The 20,417-nt window shown below is 39.8% G+C and overlaps 1 protein-coding gene across 5 annotated transcripts in view; it reads right to left on the reverse strand.

The window, feature by feature from the left end:
* The window catches only part of PTPN13 (protein tyrosine phosphatase non-receptor type 13), a 127,688-nt gene extending 107,322 nt beyond the window's left edge, over positions 1–20,366 (reverse strand). For 4 of the 5 annotated variants that reach the window (XM_069781323.1, XM_069781315.1, XM_069781306.1 and 1 more), the window contains exon 1: positions 19,905–20,090. The gene's annotated coding sequence lies outside the window, so the exon portion shown is untranslated. Of the gene's footprint in view, positions 1–19,904; positions 20,091–20,235 lie in introns of those variants that run through there. The other variant, XM_069781297.1, reaches the window with a different exon arrangement.
* Positions 20,367–20,417: the final 51 nt, after the last annotated feature.

The raw sequence follows: 20,417 nt of genomic DNA on the forward strand, positions 1-20,417 counted from the left end.
TCTTGTATTCCCATGTCTGGAAGATGAGAAGAATGTGACATATTGAGAATCTTGGCTTACACCTCCAGGGCAAGCAGTGTTTATTTTACATGAGAAGTGCTTGCTTTCTTTCCTGGAAGGTGGAAAGAAATCAGCTTTTGGCATTGGACTGAACTCACAATGGAAGACAAGCAAGGGTTATTGCTGACTCCCTCCCTTGCTTTTCTGTCTCTCTATCACCAGAACCAGATAAACTTGTTTATCTGAGACTTCATGTAAGGCAAACTAGTAAATCCAGTCCAAAATGTATATAATAATCATGAAAGTCATGTTTTCTAGGCAACTGTAGAATGTTCTTTTATACATCAGGGTAGCTGATGTTTCACATCTGATATTAAAATTGTATTCAGAAGAGTATATAATTATCACTACAAAGTAAGCTTAATCCACATAAATCAGGGCATGACTCTTGTATCCCTCTCAGTTTAATTGTCAGTGTAAGATCCTTGGGCAACTCCCTTATTTTGCTGTTGATCTGCTCCACCTTGGAGAGGCAGGTCTCCTTGGTACATTTCTCATACTTGCAACTTTCATTTTAATTGCTAAGTAGGAATGAAGGACCTGTGACTAAGACAGGCTTTATAATGGAAAAGCAGAAATTTCAGGACTGCAAAACAGCTTGGCAATGGTAACACTTTTCAAATAGCAGATCAACCAATACCCTTATTCACATTGAATACACAAAACTCTTCTAATGACGTAGAATAATCACAAGCAATACACATCATACTACTGACAACATAACTTTATGATGTAATGACGTACTGTCTATCATATAACTTCACTTATGACAGACAAATTCCAGACTGTGCAGCAGTCTTGATGAAGATACCTTCCTTGGCATCATTCCATACTGCTTTTTTTCAGTGCACAGTGACAGTAATGCTCTTCATGAAGTACACTGGGGTACACAACTGTTGCTAGGTCTATGTGGATGACATGCATTGTCACCACAGCAAGGACAGACTATGCTGAGTGAAACTAAGAATGGCACCTCCAGCTTTAGTCCAGCAGTTATTCCACTGTTGCATGCAAGAGCTACGCATTCCTCACATATTATAAAAAGATCATGACTGAAGTCTGTCCTGATTCACTTGCAGCTCTTAGCACAGCTGAAGAGGGAATGAAAGTTATTGTCAGAGGAGCAGAAATAGCAGCACACACATGATTTAAATATGGAGTCACTAGGAAGCATTATTCTAAGTCAATAAGTACTACTTCCCGCCATCTGTGGCATTTTAGAGGTATCTACAAGTAAGACAATGAGGCTCTGATGAGCAAGCCAAGTAAGTAGTGACAATTGTACAGAGTAACTGCTTTTTCATATGACTACAAAGATTATTTTCTTTATAATCAGTCCCCAATGTTTGAGAAGAATAATGATCAAATATTTAACACCAAGACATGAATTGCCACAGACTAGAAACTCAGTGACTCTACAAGTAGGTTTCACTGATTTAACAGGTGCAAATTCAGCCAGAATTGCTCAACAGATAACTTCCCTAATGGATAAACTTACTCTAGAGTGGGTTTTTAGAAGCTTAGCTTAAGGTCTCTCCTGTGGCAATGAAGTGATACAAATTTTACTACATTAGATAAATTCTCTAGTACTGAAGGGTTCAGATTCTGATAGATATTAATCCTTCCAGTCTCAGTAACATGGAATGGTACCTTGCTTTACAAATGCCACTTCTCAGTACAACAGCCCCCTGCAGCAACATAATAACCAGTGTAAATGAAGGCAGAACGAATGGATCAGCAAGAAACTAAGCATGATATGCCAAGAGAGCTAAGAGTCCTCAAATTTCTTGGATGCAGCGCTAGAAAGTCAACTTCACGAAGCTTTACAGCTTTTTGCTTTTTTTTTTTAACACTCAGAAAATTGCTGACTTTCAGATAAATACAGAAATATAATGACGTAAAATGTGTCAAAATATTGGGGAAAAATCATTTTTAATACCCATCAACCTTAGTAATAAAAGAAAAGTGTTAGGATTGTAGTATATTTGCAAATCACTTGAAGTCAACATACTCTTAACAAGTATAAAGACTGACCCCACTATATGGTGTTTCAAAACCAGATTTTAATCCTATATATTCACATCCAATCCTTCAACAAATGGCTTTTGCTGTTGTTATGGTGGGTGAACACTGGGGTTCACTCTGTTTTTTACATTTCTTCCCACTGTGGGAGAAGGGTGGATGTGGGCAAAAATAGTCTTTGTCAGCCTCATATGTTTGACTACCAGACATTTTTGAAAAAGAAATTAGCAGAAGAGGTACTTTACTATGGCACCAAAACAGTTCCTCCATAGTCAGAACAATCTAATGTATGTGAGAAACATACCAGTTTCAGAAACAACTCTGTTGTGTTCTTAGTTTGAAAGCAGTACCCTTGCATACTCACGACAAGAAAGCCATCTGTTAGCAGGAAGCATAACTTGTGTACTCAACCACAATAAACTTCTAGTATCCAGATGACAGTTCATACTAACAGCTACTTCGTAAGTCCTGCCTGGGAAGGAAACAGTATCTGACAACAGAAGAAAAACTGGCCAAGTAACAGAACAAGTTTGAAAATGACATCTATCTGCATCTGATTCCTCCAGCACTGCTTTACCTTAGGCGTATACAGGCAAAGAAGCTGCACTACTACCACACAAGGATTTTTTTGTTTAAGTACACATTTAGCTCAATATGAGAGCTAACAAACTCCCACATGGATCACCCCACCTACCAATATTTCTACTAAACTGCACTTGTACGTATTTTTTTTCGCTATGAAAATGAAAAAAACCCAACCAATTTAGAAGTTGCCACCTAGCAAGTGTTCTTTTCAGCTAATCAGTTGCTACAAATAGTCCAATGGCTTTCTTACCCAATGCCCTAAGTCGATCTACATCCTCACTTGGATGTTTTCTGCTTACAACTTTTGGTGAAAACAGCTGATCAGAGTCCAAACAATTACTGATGGAGATGAACCATCTCCTGAATAACACCATTCTCCTCAGCCATGACCTTGAATGATGTTTTAGTTCCTGGTAACTGTCAGGAACAATTCTGAAGCAGCCCTACAGCTGGGGGAAGAAGTGATTATGTTCTCAAACTTTAGGATGCCTGAGGGCACTATCCATCTGGAGGGTCTATCATGCAGTGTTTCTTCAGTCTTCGATGTTCAAGATAGTAATATTCCCAACTCTTTAGAAATTTAGACTTCTTTAAGTGACTGCATATGTTCTACAAGACAGGCAACACCACAGAATCCCAGGACTTGCAGCAGAAAAAAAAAGTGTTCTGCCTGCCCAGACACTTATACAGTTATGATTCTTTGGTTCTTTTCTGGAAAAAAAGAAAAGAAGGGAGATACAGCAGAAGGAACAGAACATTATGAGGTCTGCACCTAGATGACACCATGGATATCTTATCTGTGAACCCACCTGTCTGGGAGTAAAGCTATTACTCACACAAGTGATGACTAATTCTTATTGTGAAAGTCTGAATTTCTACCCTGAAAAACAGACAAGACTGAACATAGGCCTACATTTCAGGTGTCAAGAACTCTATACACAAGAAGAGCTGCATCTTTAGGACCGAGGCATAAGCTGAGAGATCCTTGCTTTACTTATCTGTAAGTTGAAGAAAACACTAATTTAAGCACAGTAGCAAATATCAAGTCTTATTCAAAGAGCACTGCCTTTCCTTCAGTCTTCTGTAGCAGGAAAAAAAAAAGTAATTTTGCTTTCAAACAGAGAGCCTTTCTCTACTCAAACATGCTAGTACAAGGCATGAGATTTATACTTTTTATATGCCCAAAAATACAATTTAAAAGGTCTATGATATATTGTCCTCCTGTGAGGTGTGAAAATCTGTACAAAGATTTATGCTAAAGAAATTTTAAGCAGGGGAAATCAGTGACTAACTTTATAAAGCAACTTCATACATTTCCAAGTGAGAACCAACTTCATGTTAACTGCCTCTCCAAAACAGAGATATCTGATGATACCCCATTCTCATACTGAGACCCGATCAGGAAACAGGTACACTCCGAGGGAACAGCAGAGATGTGAACAGGCAGCTGGCTGGATTTGACTTGTTCATGAACAACTGTTCCTACACAGAGCAATTAGAAAGACAACAAATGTTAAACTGCTGCCTTGTAACATTCTCCTCATATGAAGGCAGACTGATTCTAAGGAAATGAGAAGCACTGGCAAGTGAGATTATGTACCTGGCTCTCTGAACTTTATGTCAGCCTTCAGGAAGAATGTGCTTTCTATAGTGCACACCCATGCGAGAAAGAGCATGTGTGTCCCCACACATATATATGTACATATACATATGCACCTATTATGTTACCATCTATATATAATGCATATGTGCATTTGTCTGCATGTGTTTACTTCATATACACCAAACAATTCACTTCGTTTTAAGTTTCTGCTGAAGGACAGGAGAAAAACCCTGAAGGACAAACAGAGTTGTAAAGGAGCAGGAACACTGATCTATTTTGAGTAGTCAACATCAACTACCTGGAAAGCCCTGTTAGAGGGTCTCTAAAGCCTATTAAAGGTTTTGGCCAAGGCAGATTTAAAGTAAGATTCTGTAACCATTTGTAAAAACAGATTTTATACCAGCAGATGGGCTGCAACTGTAGTAACAGACCTCAATCTGTCCAGAAACCAGCTCTTTGTTCTACATGCATGTTACTGCAAGTGTAGTGCTAACGAGTCTTAAAGAGTAGAACCATTTCCTGAGAAGCATTTCAATGGCATTCATCATCTGTGTATACACCTGTCCTCATAAGAGGCTTCACGGCAAGTTCTTCTCTCCATAAGGAACTAACTGTCCAGAGAAAAAGTAACCTATTTAACTGCTACTTCTTGAAAGCACTTAGTTGCTGTTCAAGTGACATAAAAGATGTTTCCCCTTCCTGAAGCGATGCTAAGCTGAGGAGCAGACTGTTGCAAATTCATTAACATTGTCCTTGAACAGGACATGTCTCATTTTTTCACCCTGTAACTGAGAATCTGTCAATGTAATGTAACTTGGTGATCTACCTACCAGTAAGGTCCAGACATGAACTATATTCAACAGTATTCAGTGAAACCAATAAGAAAAAAAAACCCAACTGGATAATATGGAAGATAATTGAGCTCAGAGTTAGATGCACACAGTGCAAACACGGCGATTCCTTTTTCTGCCTAACACCTGCTTGTCCCAAGCACAGAATCCATGACAACTAAGGTGATCGTTTGTCCTCTCAGATTGCAGATACCTTCTTTCCACACTTGTTTCCATACTCATGCATACAGAAATTAATTTAAGACTAAAGTTGTACGTATTCTCTGCATACACACTCCCAAGCAGTAACCAATTTGCAGGGCACTTAAAAATTTGACCAAGAGCAGAAAACATGCAGCATATACTTTCATGCTGTGAAACAGACCCATTGCCCAGAAAAAGGAAGACAAGCTTTATAGGAAGGATATTATTCCCTAGTAGGTTATTATAGGATTTCCCAAAATTCTCAATCATCTGCTGCTGGTGTTTCCATACTTGGGTATTTTTCAGGCTCTCAAGTTGTTTAGGTTCTCTGTTAAATTTATCCTTAGCAGGGTTTCTAAGCACATTACTCACCACCATCTTTCAGGTATTGAATAAATACTGGTTTTTTTAAAGGCAGACTTTCTTTATCCAACCATCCATAGTTGATCCGTTTCCTGCAACTGATAACATCTATCAAGATTTACCTACTGTTTGCCCATCTGCTCCACTCAGCTCTGTAGATGTGGTATAGATCAAGTATTGAGAACAGTACAGTTCATGTGACAACTATCACCAACTAATTTAGCAGCATGTCAAGAGATATCTATCAGTTGAAAAATTCCACACAAAACATGAAGTTTTTTAGTCAGGGATGCTTGCTTTTTAAATGAGCTCTTTATGGAGGCCAAAACCTTCCCGAGCAGCTTATACCGTCTAGTTTAAATCCTGCAATTAGGAGGTTTTAGCTCCAGATTAATTAGCAGACAAAGCCACTTGAAGACTTGGAATGCCTATGGTTAGGAAATCATGATCTTGCTCCAAAACATGAGTTGACACAGCACATATGGCTTTGTACCAAAATTATACAAGTTAATCAGAACCTGACCGGTTAACTAGAGTCCCTCAGCTGTCACTCCATTCACTGCATTTCAGAAAAATATGTAATTATATACTGCATGATTCAGTATGCTGTTTACAACTTAACAATTGTTAAATTGACTATACTGCCCCTTGAACAAATTTCTAACACACACCCAATTTATGATTCATCTTAAATTCAGAAGCTATGTATAATTTATTCAGTCCTACAGCCATGATATTCTCCACCTCTTAACTGTCTTCAAAGGTGATGTGATTATTAGTCCTTTTCCTTTTAGATGGGAAAACATGCCATTTCTCTTTCACAAGAGATTCATCTACCTGTTATTGCTGCCCAGCTTCAAATCCTTACCAAGGTTATGGTTTCTGAGCCAAGAAAGTGAATGGGATTCAGAGTGTAACAAGGAGCCTCACCACAAAGAACATAAGCTTCAGTATCATTTGACAGCAACATGAAAAATCTGCAAGGGTGATTTATAGAACTCTTAACTAGACCTTCCACACAAAACAGACTGCCAGATCTATAGTAAAGACAGAGAGATAATCCATGATATAACAGATTTGATTTAGCTTCACACACTAGAATGGACAAAGACTCCATCTGATCATTATCTGCACTCCATAATATTTTGGTACTTTGAGAGACTACAGGACAGAACAAGCTACAGAAGATGACATTGCCAAAAAAACAGGAAAAACAAGATAGCAGCACCTCCTCCCAGGACATAACGCCAAGCCTGCTGTCGCCAAAAAACAGAGTTCAGGGAAGTTTTGCTTTGTCTGGATGATAAATACATTCATATTAGTAGAGTTACAGGATAAAGAGCCATATTACACCCTTGGCTGTGTAACAAGGACAAACTAGCAGAAACTTTTCCTCTACGGGCTTAGAAACTGTGAGAGGAAAGCAAGTCACAGCATCATTTTCTTCTCTTTTAAGAGCACTCCTATGAACAATAATGGAGAGCTAGTCAGATGGACATACGCAGATAATGCCCATGTACAAATCATACTTGCTGTATTAGAATGGAACCAAGCAGAAGGTTGTATTAACCTCTGAATCCACTGCCCTAGTGAAGGATTAAGTGAAAGGAGAATAGAAGGATAATATAACAGCACTTGAATCTTTTATTGATGCAGCTGGACCACAGGGAGTTAGACCAGTTTAAAAAATGCAACAAATTTTGCCACCTTCTCATTCAATTTGATAATTCCACATACAGCAACTTAACCCTGTAACTCATTTCATGGAGACCCAAGAAAACACTAACTAGAACCACATAAAATAAACAGAACCACACACACACACAAATTTTCATCCCTCCAAAACCTAAGAGCTCAAGTCTTATACAATATGGTCTGTATACAACATACCAACTTTCACCCCTTCCATGCATGCCTAAAACTTTTACAACAATCCAAATTTTCTTCCAGTCCTGAATATAGTATTTCAATTTTAGTCTTGCAAATTTAAAAAAATTGATATGTTATATAAAAATATTATTTGCAATTTCAGTATACAAATGGCATAAACTTCTAATAGAAAGTTCTGCTTTTAGGGAAAAAAATTCAAAATTCTGTGTGAGAAAAAAGATGGGCTGAAGCTCTTAAACTCCTGTTTCCACCTTTCATTCCTAAACAAACACTTTGAAAAAGAAGTGAAAGAGATCATTCATTGATACAACACATAGAAAATTCATAAATGTAAGGCTTTAAAAAAAGCACTGGGCAGTAGTCTGAAACAGATTTCAAAACTTTAGAATGCTTTATCAATAGTTTTAAAACATTTTTAATTTTGATATAAGTTGTCTCGCTACCATGCATTCCCTATAAACTTTTCTTATAAAATATAGAAATTGAATGATAGTTTATCAAACTGGACCAGTTGTATTAGTTTACCTCAAGCTGCATGCACTTATCCAATAATCAGTGAGAAGTATCAAGTGTTCACTACTTACAGAAACACCCAATTTGACATTAATGAAAGGAGGCGGGGAGGAAAAAAACAGAGAGGGAAGATACGAAATTTTACAACCTTGAGATTTAAATCTCAAATACAGGATAATGTAGTATCTTCTCAGTCCACAGTGGGAATAATCCATAGATTCCTCACTGTGCAGAAGCACAGAAGCCAGAACCAGGACTTCATCAGACAGTCAAGAGAGAAGAACAGAAAGAAAGTGTGCTTGCACAAAAGCATACACATACTGTTTTAGCCAAGGAAGAAATACCCAACTTACAAAGTAGCAGTTAGGGCATCGTAAACTTTCACATAAAAATAATAAATTAAAAAGTCATTATAGATGCCAAGTCTTGCTGGCAAACCTAAGGCATCCCATGGACCATTACTAATCAATTACAGAAGAAAAATACTTTCCCTTCAAGTAACTGTTTTGAGTATTTTTATGATTTGGTTTACACTACTGGCTATTTTTCATCCACTTACCTAGAAGCTGAATATTACCCTAGTCACTTAGGGAGAAATAAATGCATAGAACCATTCACAGGCTGCATTTTAAAAAGTACAGATTCACAGATTAAAATGTTGAGTTTTGGCAAAAAAATTAACTGAGGACAGCCTTTGCCTTTTATCATGCTGATGAGCTACCTCATCAATTTTTTAGTGATCTTCTTCCACAATAATCAGACTTCTGTAAAAGTGGTTGTAAGACTTCGTCCTTTATTTTACACCAACAAACAGGCAATAAACCGCCCCCCTTTCCCCCCCCCCCAGTTTCTCTGACTGACAGATGGGAGGAAAAAAAAGGAAGGACAAGGAAACTCAAACTTTCCCCACCCAGAAGTCACACACAATTTACAATTGCTCTATATCAAAGAGCCTGCTGGTCGCTAATTAGAGCTTTTGCCATACAGAAAAATCTGAGTTCCACAAATTATTCGAAAACAGTTTAAAGACAGTATACCTTGGGGTTCCAAAACTATTATAAAAAGCAATTGCTCTTATTAAATGCATATTACTTCTTAGCACAACAGTTGTGTTGTTTGGGGGTTTTGTTTGTTTGGTTTTGGTTAAAAAACTGGCACATAGCCTATCATTAAAAATACATCATAAGCCTTGAAACAAATGTTATCTACATAAAAAGTAAATTTATATATGATTTATTAAAGTCTAGACAGGCAATAGTTTCTATTCCACTTCTCCAAAACCACTGGAGAGGGAAGCAGAACAAACAGATTTTGCATCATCAGACAACTTCCCAAACAGCAGTTCATATTACAGTGAAAAGTTAGATTCTGTGATCTTCAGTTCTTTAATATTCTCAAAGCAAAGGCAATGGGTGGGACAGAATCAGTAAGAATTAATGCATATATCAAACAGTTCAGTTCATGTCAAGCATGAAAATATCTTCTATAATATTGCAAACTATATTCTGCACTGTGCAAGCACCAGGGAAATTTCCACATACCATGTTAAATGCAATTTGCTGATTCCAGTACTGAACGACACAAATTCCATCAGTCTCTGACAATATCACAAAACTAAAGGGTTTGCACTGAAAAATGCTCTTTTTGACTAGTCTATGCTTATTTCAGCATGCAAGGCCAAAGAGCACGCACAACAAAACAGCACATGCACTAGTATCAACACAGAACAAGAATTTGATGTTGAGGCAAGCAAGAACAAAAAGAATGCCTTTTATCATTGCAGAATGCCCTTCAGTTCTTAAGTAACATGTTTCTCATCTGTAAAGAAATTATTTATGTCTCCACAAGTTGTTTGTTGTGCTTTTCATGTGATACCATTTAAAATGAAAATTACTTATATAATCTATTTTACTATTTCATCAAGTAGTATATTTTCACTTTCCTCTTAAATAACTAATACTGCAACCGAAACTTATATCACCAAGATGTTCCTGTCTTTTTGTCCTCTCTTCCTGAGCAACTATTTTTACTCTAGAGTTTTATGCGTGAAAATTAACTCCCTTAATTACTTGACTATCCATCATTTAATCCCTCCTTAAGGAGTCTGAAGAAAAGGGAAGAAGGATTCCATGACAGAAAGGATGAAAAAACAAGCAAGGAGCTTCAGCTTGAACCAGACAGCTCAACATCCAGTTTATATTTCTTCAAGCTAGGTGGAAACTTCTCCCATCTTTCAGGTACAGCCATGACCACTGCTGATGCCTCTAATCCAGAGCACTGACCTAACTGCAACCAACACGCTGCTGTAATGCAGACTTTCACGGACAGCACAGCAGTTCCCAGTGTTTGGATTCCTTCAATTCCTAGCGTTCTTCTCTGAATAGCAAGTCAGCCAATATGGACACACACAAGCTTCAAAGGCAGATCACAGAAGATTTCTCACTGAGATTTTTTTTTTAAAAGGTTAAAGTAGTTTTCAGTTTGGAGGAGCTTCCTATTTCTTTTGGTATTTATAAGCCTAAGCAATGTCCAATAAAGGAAGTACTATACTGGATCAGACCACCTCTCCCATCACCCTTCCCTGGCAATCACCAGTTTATGGAGTTCCTCAGCTAAAGGTTAGAGCTGCATAGTCAAATCTAATAGTCACTAATGGTCTCTGTTCTGTTAATTTCTCTAATCTCTTTCTGAACATATTTACACTTTTACTCCACATGAAATTTTGTTCCAATAAGACAGCTGTAATTAAGCAGTTCACTAAGAGTATTTTCTTTTGTTTGTTGTAAACCTACCTTCTCAAATTTCACTAGAGAAGAACATGCTAAGGGTCTTGAAGGACTCCGTAATGCCTCACGGTCACCTGACTTTTACCAGCCACTCAGTAGTAAATGTTCGCAGCTACCAAAAATAACAGAAAATGTTTTCTTCCACCAACCTTTGCTGTGTGCACTACCACCACAGTACCTGACAAATCCAAACAATCTTCCAGCATACAAAATGTTTTCTATTCTGAAGACAATGCATACAAATAAAATTACAAAATGATAATAAAAACCTTTTTCAGCTTTTCCTTAGTATTTTGTGACAAAACAACAAAAAGTAGGCTTCAGGTTTTCTTCCTTTACATACCATATTCCTCAAATTCACAGAGGATAGAACTGTATCAGGGACCAATGAAAAAGGGAGAAAACTGCTCTTGCTGGAACTTTTGACATCAGATTAAAGCAAACACTATTGCTAACATGATACAATGGTATCAAAAACTACTGAAAACAAACAAGAAGAAAAAAAACGTTAATTTTTACAATGTATCACACTCTCCTGAAACACCAATCTTGTAATAATCATCGTGAGCACACACATTTTAATTTAACGTAAAGGAGCTTTGCAAAGCTATTTCAGTGATTCAGTTCTACACATTAGCCCATGTGCTTAAAGCTCCAGGCTGATTTGGCTGTTCCACACATGTGATAACCTAACTGCAAAGCCACTCAATAAATGAGTCTATATAGCTGATGAAACAAACATTCATCACTGCCAGCTAGCAAATCTTTATAATCAGATAATCTTTAAATTCTTCATTAAGGTCATTCCAGGGATTGCAATGACAGGACATACTGAAAAATTAAGCTATTCAAAATTTAAGGTTCTTGGGAATTAGCTTGTTTTGCTGAGCATGTACATTTGCCAGATAAATAGCATCAGAAGAAACCTCTTGAAAGAAACATAAGTCTAATGTTTTGGGGTTTCCTCAAAAACTTGCAGCATCTATTTCCTGCAATTCTTATTAAATGGATCATTATAGTGGACTTCCCAGGCAGATTTCTGATTTTTGGAGCTTGAACAACCTTACAAATAAAAAGGGATGAAGACCAACAGTTCTAAAAAAAACCTACAAAAAAACCAAGAAAACAAACAAACAAATCACACCACACATTAGATAATTATTAACCCTTGAAGGCCTTAAACATGACCACTAAGCTGGGAGACCCAGAAGCACTTGCAAGTTCAAAGGTCTGAAAACTCATCCCAACCTTTATCAGGGAGAAACCTCAGCTCACAGAAGCCTCCACCACCAGCACATGAGATGGTAGGAACATTGCAGTAAGGCCCATAAACCTGGACTAAAGGGAACTGAATGTGCCCCAGCACACCTTGAATGAACCCACCCTTCCCCCCCCCCTTCCTTCTTTTCCCCACCTTCCTTTTTTAAACTGTGTGCACTGCCAAAAAATACTGTTTTTTCTAACACTGTTTTCACAAGCTAGGCCTTCTAGGTTGAAATCTTCCAAGTACTGTGCAAGTATATTCTAGCTAGCTTGTTAAATAATTTCTTCCTTTTTCAGACACAAGCTGTTTAACATTTCACAACTGCTACTTCCGTGAGAACACTTTTTCTCAGTTTAAAGACATACAGATATATACTGCATTATCTATTGTAATGTTACAATAAGGATGTCAACAGCGTTTGTATTCCACTTGCAACCTACTCAAATTTCCAGTGAAGTTAGCAGGGAGATTCTCATTGCTCTTCAGGGTGTATTAATTCAGATGCCAAACACCAGCATGCACAAATGTCAAAGTTACTTTTATGGAAAATCATCATTAAAATCTTAATTTTCCCTAGATTGCAACATTTTTTTTTTTAATATTTCAAGAGGACTCATTAGATGTGTTATCATTTTTTTCTGCTACTCCGTGTATAGATTTCCTAACACTAATCAATAAGCTGGCTTTTCCTGCAAGTGTTTCTGAAGCTCTCCTTCAAATGGTTAAGAGGAAATTCCTTCAAGTGCAGGGCACTGGTCTAAGAACAGAGAAAAGATGACTGAAAATAGACAAGAACTCTAGAAGACAAGAGTCTGTGAAGGCTGGACAGAATGTGTTTCCTCCTGAAAACCTACCTGAGATGATAAACCCTTTACTGAAAAGTGTAGAGAACACTTATTGACAAATAAATCTCTAATTAATACATGCATACAGGCAGCACTCCCTTATTTCCTGTAAGTCAAATTAGTGTGAAGAAGTCCAATTTTGAGACTTACAGAAGATGAAAGCAAACTGGCTTCAGAAGAACAAACAAAAAATGCACCTCATTGAAAAATAGTTAAAACTTACTAGAACACTTGAAAGAAATACCATAACAAAACCTCTGAGGGAGAAAACAGTATTTATCACCTGTTGAAACATACCATTAAAGGAAGTTATATATAGTCTTTAATTAGGCTACTGGAGGGATAACTCTACATAAACCTAACCACGCAATTGTCAAGTCAGAGACGTATACTACAGAGACGTCTCTCAAAATAACACATGTGCTGTTACTCATTGACATTAAAAATTAAAGAATAAAAGTAGCAATTGTACCACTGTACTGACCATTTACTTGCCTGGGATTCAAACTCGCAAGTTAATTCATTAAAGGCGAATACAGCTTTGCACTGACTTGGGAAAAGCGAGCTATTATTTCACTGACCATAATCCTAAGCATTAGGAAGGGATTTTCCACTTACTGATTTTACAGTAAAGTTACTAAAAGGCAAAACGTCCGCTCCCTTTCCCTTCTAACTTTTCTCTTTGTTGAAACACTAAATTATGTGTAGGGAAACGGGTAAAATCAGTAATAATATACTGTTGCACTTGATGAATTGTGACAAGAGAAAAAGAATCAGCAAGATTTTTTATAGTACTGATACTCTGATGAGCAAGCTAGGTAGAAAATTTAAATAAAGTCTAACTATCTATGTATGACATGGATAAAAATCTAAATATTCCATTTTTCATGCCTCTATTACTTAAGGCAATATGCAAGCCCAAATCTTACATCATTTAAACCAGGTACGACTTTGCTAGGAAGCACAAGTATTTCTAACAGTTTAAGTTTCAAACTCTAATTTAGCCCTCCTCTTTAGTTCATTTAATCTTTTAAAATGACAATATGTAGAAGCAGTTAGCAGAAAAAGTCAACAGTCCTATCAAGAAAGATGGAACAAATTTAACAGCAAGTAAGGTTGCTTTTAAGTTGGAAATTTTGTAGTTAATATTTCAGTAGCAATGTCCTACAGGGTCTCTGAATACCTGCTGCACAGCAGACATGGCTTTACAAGTCAAGTCCCATTACCTTTCCCTGGTGACCCTAAGAAAGCCCTGGAACCACCAACGTCATAGGTTTATTGGGGGTTTTTTATGCCCTCCTTGTAGCCACTCATGTCTATATGAAAACCTGAAAATACAGTAGCCAATCTACACACACTATTAAGATGTTAAAGATATTAATATTAAAAAGTGAAAAATCCTCATCCAAAACATAAAATTAATCACTGGGAACCAATTCCCCTGCCCAAACAGGGAGCTGCAAAAGAGAGTGTCTATAACCCTTGAGATAATGAGATAAGCCATGTTCTGTCTGTACTCAGTAATAACTTACAAAACCTTTGCACTCAGTTCCTTGGTTTTTTTCTGCAACAGATTTTGAGGGCCTGCTGAGCGAGTGCAACACTAGCTATTACATGAATAAAAATAAAGACAGACTACAGAATGGACATGAGACTCAGAAGCTTACATCTCCAAGCATGCAACTTTAGTGTAAATATTATTTACATTAACAACTTTATGCCTTTCAATATTGATTCTGAAATAGCATTGAAGTCAACAGAAAGTGCAACAATTTCTAATACATTGGCATAACTACATTATTGCAATGAACTAGTATTGTTAGTTTTATACAGCACACAGCAGTGGTGGTAAGATTCCAACACACAAGGACATCCTGGAACCTACTAGGAAGATTACTGTCATCTGGCTGCTAGAGAACATCAGCTGCACCTACACACATATATAGATGTAGTCAAAACAGCTTCTACAGCTGTTGTGATAGTAGATATGAAATACAGGAGAACCTAGTATTTGCACTGATTTATCCAGTAAGAGTCTAGCATTCACTATGATGAAAAGCACATTATACCTTCAAAACATGAGGAATTTGTATGATCTAACATTTTTCTCCCCTTGACAAATTATAGAGCAACAAACAAAACTGAATTTCAGGGAAAGGTCTGATGGGAAAAAGACTCAGTTTAAGTTCTCTTACTCGAGAAAGAGAATTAAACAGAAGTGTTTCCTATTAAACTTAGCATCAATTTAAAGCTTACAGCACAAATATAAATCACCTACAACAGCACTGTTCAAGAAAAGTCACCCAAATAGTGTTTCAGCTCAAGATTTTTTTTTTTCTAAGTAAAACAGACTTCAGATATGCCACTTCTGAGGTACTTCTCTGCACATGTGCCTGAAATCAAGTACCTACACTACATACAAATACTCGGTTAGAGAAGATGTCAATACCATATGAAAACCATTTTCAGATTCACTTTCAAGAATTTCAGCAAGCTCTATAGGATATTCCCTCCCATATCCCTCCCACAGATACAGACAAATGTTTTCCACTAAGACAGTTTTCAAGAAACAAACAAACAATAAAATTCTTTATCCAGAGTTGGGAGAACACCCCAGAAAAGCATATCCTTCCTCTGACAGAGTAGAAGCACACAGAAATTCAAAGTATTTTCATCTCAGAGACTACTGAAAAAAGTGATGTGGTTTTTGACAGTGTTGGATTAGGTCATGAAAAGGTTTGTGTTCAATTCCAAACTTGCGCACTTAAATTTTCATCATTTTTAGGTCGGTTAATTCTTCTCCCTGTGCTTTACTGCCAGCTACGAAATGGGAGATAAAGCTTCCCTCTCTTTTCCAAGTGCCCCATCTCATCTAATTTAACAACAGACTGTTTGAAGCAGGAACAATGAGCTGACACAATGCCTAGACGTAAATCTGACATTACCCTGTCATCTACAAAAACACTCAATGTCCTGCAAAACTACAGTATTCCCTATAAATACCAGCAATTGAAAATCAGCAGTTTTAACACTAGGTCTCCTTTAATTCTTGACATATTACTTGCAGACATTTCTGTGGCATATTAAATTTACACATAAAAGATAAAGAACAACAGATGAAACCCTGAGAACAAAGCCTTCTCACCTCTGTTATTCTTCCTACGGAGTTTCATAAGCTAACTAGAGCAGATCTCTATCCTGGCAATTGGATTTCAAATTCACAAGGCATATCATTGTCCCAAGGCAGCCTACTCAATTCATTGCCTTTTATGAAAGCATTTTAATAGATAATGATGCACAAAGAATATGCCTAGTTGCTCACCATGTATTGAACTGGGATAGGAGAAAGAGAAGCCCGGACAAAATAAAACGGCACCAAAGAGTCTTCTTTTGCCCTTCCCATCTGTAAATGCCAGCTTCCTTCTCTACACTTCAGGAGGAGGTGGGGCTGGGAAACACTTCTTTCAGAAGTTCCACCCTTCTTTACAGATGCACAGATTTCATTAATAGTTAACTGGCGACACACAACATTAACTTACTCTGGTATTCATAGCTTTCCGTCCATGCTTGTCCCATGGTAAGCAACAGCTTAGGGCAATTGCTTACAAATATTTTCTGCACCACGACACACTACCCCAAGACTTGCTTTTCAGTCTCTTTGTCTCACTGACTAGTTCATTTTAAAACAGTAAAATTCCAGCCAGTTTTTCTGTAAGCAGAGAAAAAAAAAGTGACTGACAGACCATTGGGCTGCTAACCGACACTCCCTCTCAAATGTTCAAAATGCAACAGCCAGATCAATACTTACATGTTCTTAGGTTGAACAGACCCCTGGCAAAATCACTTTGAGTTTTACCAGTATCATCAACAGACTAAAAGGTTCTTGGCTTGTCACATGAGTAAACTGGAAAGCTCTTCAAAAGAAAATAATTCCCCTTAAAGAGCTGACCTTACTCTTGTTCAAGTTACGAAGTCTTGACAGGTGCTCTGGAACAACCACTAGAGAGACTCTTGAGTGTAAGGTCTCCTTAACTACAAAGGACTTGGAACAAGAGGATGTCTGTATTAACCAGGCCCTCTGGGCCATATTGTCATGTATTTCAACACATAAATACTTGAAGCCATTTAATGTACAGCAGTATTCAGAGACTTCAGTGATAAAGAAGAGCTTTGTCCAACTGACTGGCACTTCAACAATAAACTCCATCTAAGAGTCTGCCCAGTCTCATTTTATCTGTCTAATTACTTACCTCTCTTGCAGGAATAGCATGCTATTAAGGTTTGCTGATTAAGATTTGAAGGCACTTTGAAGATTTATTGTACTATACAACTGCTAATTATTATTGTTCATACCTGCATTCAGTTGGGAGGAAAATAGCTATGTGCCAAATAATTTCTGTCCCACGTGTAAAAGTGAAAATATTTGCTTTGCTGTACTCTCTAAAAAGTAAACAGATAAAAGACTGCATTTTAACTTGCAGTCCTTCACTGTGATACCTACCCTATAAGAACCACATGGCTGAAAAGATCCCACCATAAAGGAAAAAAACCAAAGAACGCAACACCTTCCTTCCCACTGGAACAAGCAAACGCAACATTTGTGCCTTGGTAACTTCTCACCTGCAGGAATACAATCTCCTCCCTTTCCTAGGCTTCTTCACTACTTCCCTTCGAGGCATCCAAAATGACAATGCTATGCACAAGTTATCACAGGCTCAAGATGACCAGTTACAGTCTTCATTTACCACTCATCCATATCGCAGCCCATTGTTATTTTCAAAGGCCCGTGAAGCTGCAAAAAGACTACTGGATCCCATCCTCTTCATACAATCTGTTATCCTGGTGAAAATACGTGCTGTGCACTCACTTATCCCTTAACATCCAGCCCATCCTCCCACAGATACTTCCTTGTTTCATGCATGCTCCTCCAACCACTCAAGTGTCCTCAAGTCTGTGGCTCTCATAGCCTTCAACTCCACTCAACAACAGTCACAGAATGAAGAGATCTTTTTTAAATTAAGCTGTTATAACAACGCCCTGTGATACAGCCTGTCTCCTTTTACATCTGGTATATTCAAAAGTGTCTACTTCTACTGCACCTTTAACTTAAGAGAAGAAAAAAAATAAATCACACTCTGAATAGGGAAAAAGAAAAATCAGTACAAAACCTCAACGTGCAACAGCAAAAGAAAAAGTTCCATTATGGGAGAAATAGATGTTATGTGCTTTTCCAGTCATCAGACAGGATTGTTAGGTTAAAAACAAGTAATAAAATATTTTAAAAAGTTAGGCTGTAGATTTTTATATCTCTTGTTATCATTCTTTCTTCAAATTACTGCTTACATTTAAAAACTGTTTATGGAAAGACGTGCTTGTTGGCAGATAAAAGAAAGACACTCCGTATGAATGAAATACACGTGCCCAGTGTGAAAGCTGAACAGATAGGTAAGTTTGATAGCACTAGCAGTGGTAGCAAATTCTGTTGTAACTGCTCTACCAAAGATTCTAAGACTAGATTTACTCTTTCCTCATCAGTATTTCTTGCACAAGAACCAAACTATTTAAGCAGGTTTCCTATTTGTATCTGCATCCTGGTTGATTCTAACTCTTGCAGAAATGTCTTTAAAACATAATTCTGGTCATCCAAAGCCAGACTTGTACAGGCAGAGTATCAGTCAGAGGCCTGATACATAATTTGAACAGAGAAAGCAGTCCTGCTCTGGAGTCATTACTTTAGGTATTAAATGTTGTCACTTCACTAGCCTGTGCCCAAACGAATGACCCGGGAGTCAAGACACCTAGGTGCCTATGTATTCAATGACGGCTTTCTCACATGAGGTTCAGCCCCCAGGAGAAGGTCTGCATATTCTGACCCAGTTTCCCGGTACAGTTTCATAAAACATGTTCTCTTCCCACTGAAAAGGCTTCATGAACTGATCATGGTTACTGCCCCAGCTAGTTCCACATGCAAAGACTTTCATATTCCCTTCTCCAAAACTCACACCTTAATAAGATGGCTAGACAGAGATTACCTGCAACCACCCTTACAGTTTTCATGTCCTACATTTACTTGTGATCCCACCTACAAAACCAAACCGGTTCCCAAATGTTTCCCCAATAAACAGGAGGGGTACAGAGCAGCTCCTGGCGGTTCCCTATGAAGTCACTGCCTTTGTTGTTTTAAACATGCAATTTAAAGAGAATGACACAATCTAGAATATGAGAGAGATTATCCTGCGGTCTGCGGAGGTGTCGATTGCTAGGAGATAAAAAGCCAATGAAACCTACGCTATTTCTCATCACCGCCCAACAGATTTACACTTCATTTCTGTTCCTCCAAAAACGTTAATAAGGCAAAAAGTTTCCCTCTGTTAAGAAGTTGGGGGGGGTTGCTTTGCCTGGTTCGTGTGAGCAAAAGCGAGCCCTTCGCCGCCGGCAGGCGCAAACCCCCTCGCCTGCACCGCTGTTACTGAAAGCCCACTTCAATCCCCAAGGCGACCCGGGCAGGAAGTCCAAGGGGAGAGCCACCACCACCCGCCGCGCTTTGTGCGGCCCTTCCTTCCCTCCTCCCACACTCCGCGGCGCTGCGCGGCCAGGGCTGCCACCCCGCGCTAGCACCGCACAGCCGCGGGCCCGGCACTTCACCCTGCCCGCACACCCCCGCCGGGCCCACCGCCCTCCCTCCCCTCCGCAGCCTGACCCCTCGCCGCGGGGGCTGCCGCTCACCCGGCCCCGCCGGCACCCCCGCCACGCCGCGAGGAGCGAAGCCGCCCCGCGACAGAGGGGCCACCCCATTAAGCGGGCGGGCGGGCGGGCGGGCGGGCGCCCGTGGGACTCCCCCCCCCCCCCCCCGGCCCCCGAGGGCCGCGCACCTCCAGCGCGGTCGCGAAGGGCTCCCCGGCGCGCAGCGACGAGCGGCCCGGGGAGCCGCGGACCTACCGGCCGGTCTAGAGACGCCGTTCGCGCAGGCAGGGCGGTGATGGAGCCCAGGAGTCCGGAGCTTCACCCTCCCCCGCAGCAGCGCTCGCGTAAGGTTGTGGTCGGCGCCTGAAAGGGAGCGCGGGGACGGAGTCAGAGCGGAGCAGCAGCATCTCCTCCCGCGCCGGCCGCCGGCCCCGGCGCCCCGCTCCCGCACGGCGCGGAGAGGGCGGGAGCGGCGGCGCTCCCCGCCCCGCGGCTCGCCTCCTTCCTTCCCTCCCTCCCCCTACGCGCGGCCGGCCCGCCGCCAGCAGCCGCCCCTCCGACCCGGCTAGCGGGCGCGGGTACCCACCGCGGCCGCCCGGCCCCGCTGGCCCGGCCCTCCCGCTGCCCGCTCCGCTCCACGCCGCTCCGCCGCTGCCCCCTCAGGGCCGCCAGCAGCGCGGGGAGGCGGCCGCGCAGCCGCCCTCCGCCCCCGACGACCGCTCCCTCCCTCGCGCCCCCGAGGCGGCGGGGAAGCTGCTGACACAGGCC

Source organism: Haliaeetus albicilla, chromosome 1, assembly GCF_947461875.1.
Source record: "Haliaeetus albicilla chromosome 1, bHalAlb1.1, whole genome shotgun sequence".
NCBI lineage: Eukaryota > Metazoa > Chordata > Aves > Accipitriformes > Accipitridae > Haliaeetus > Haliaeetus albicilla.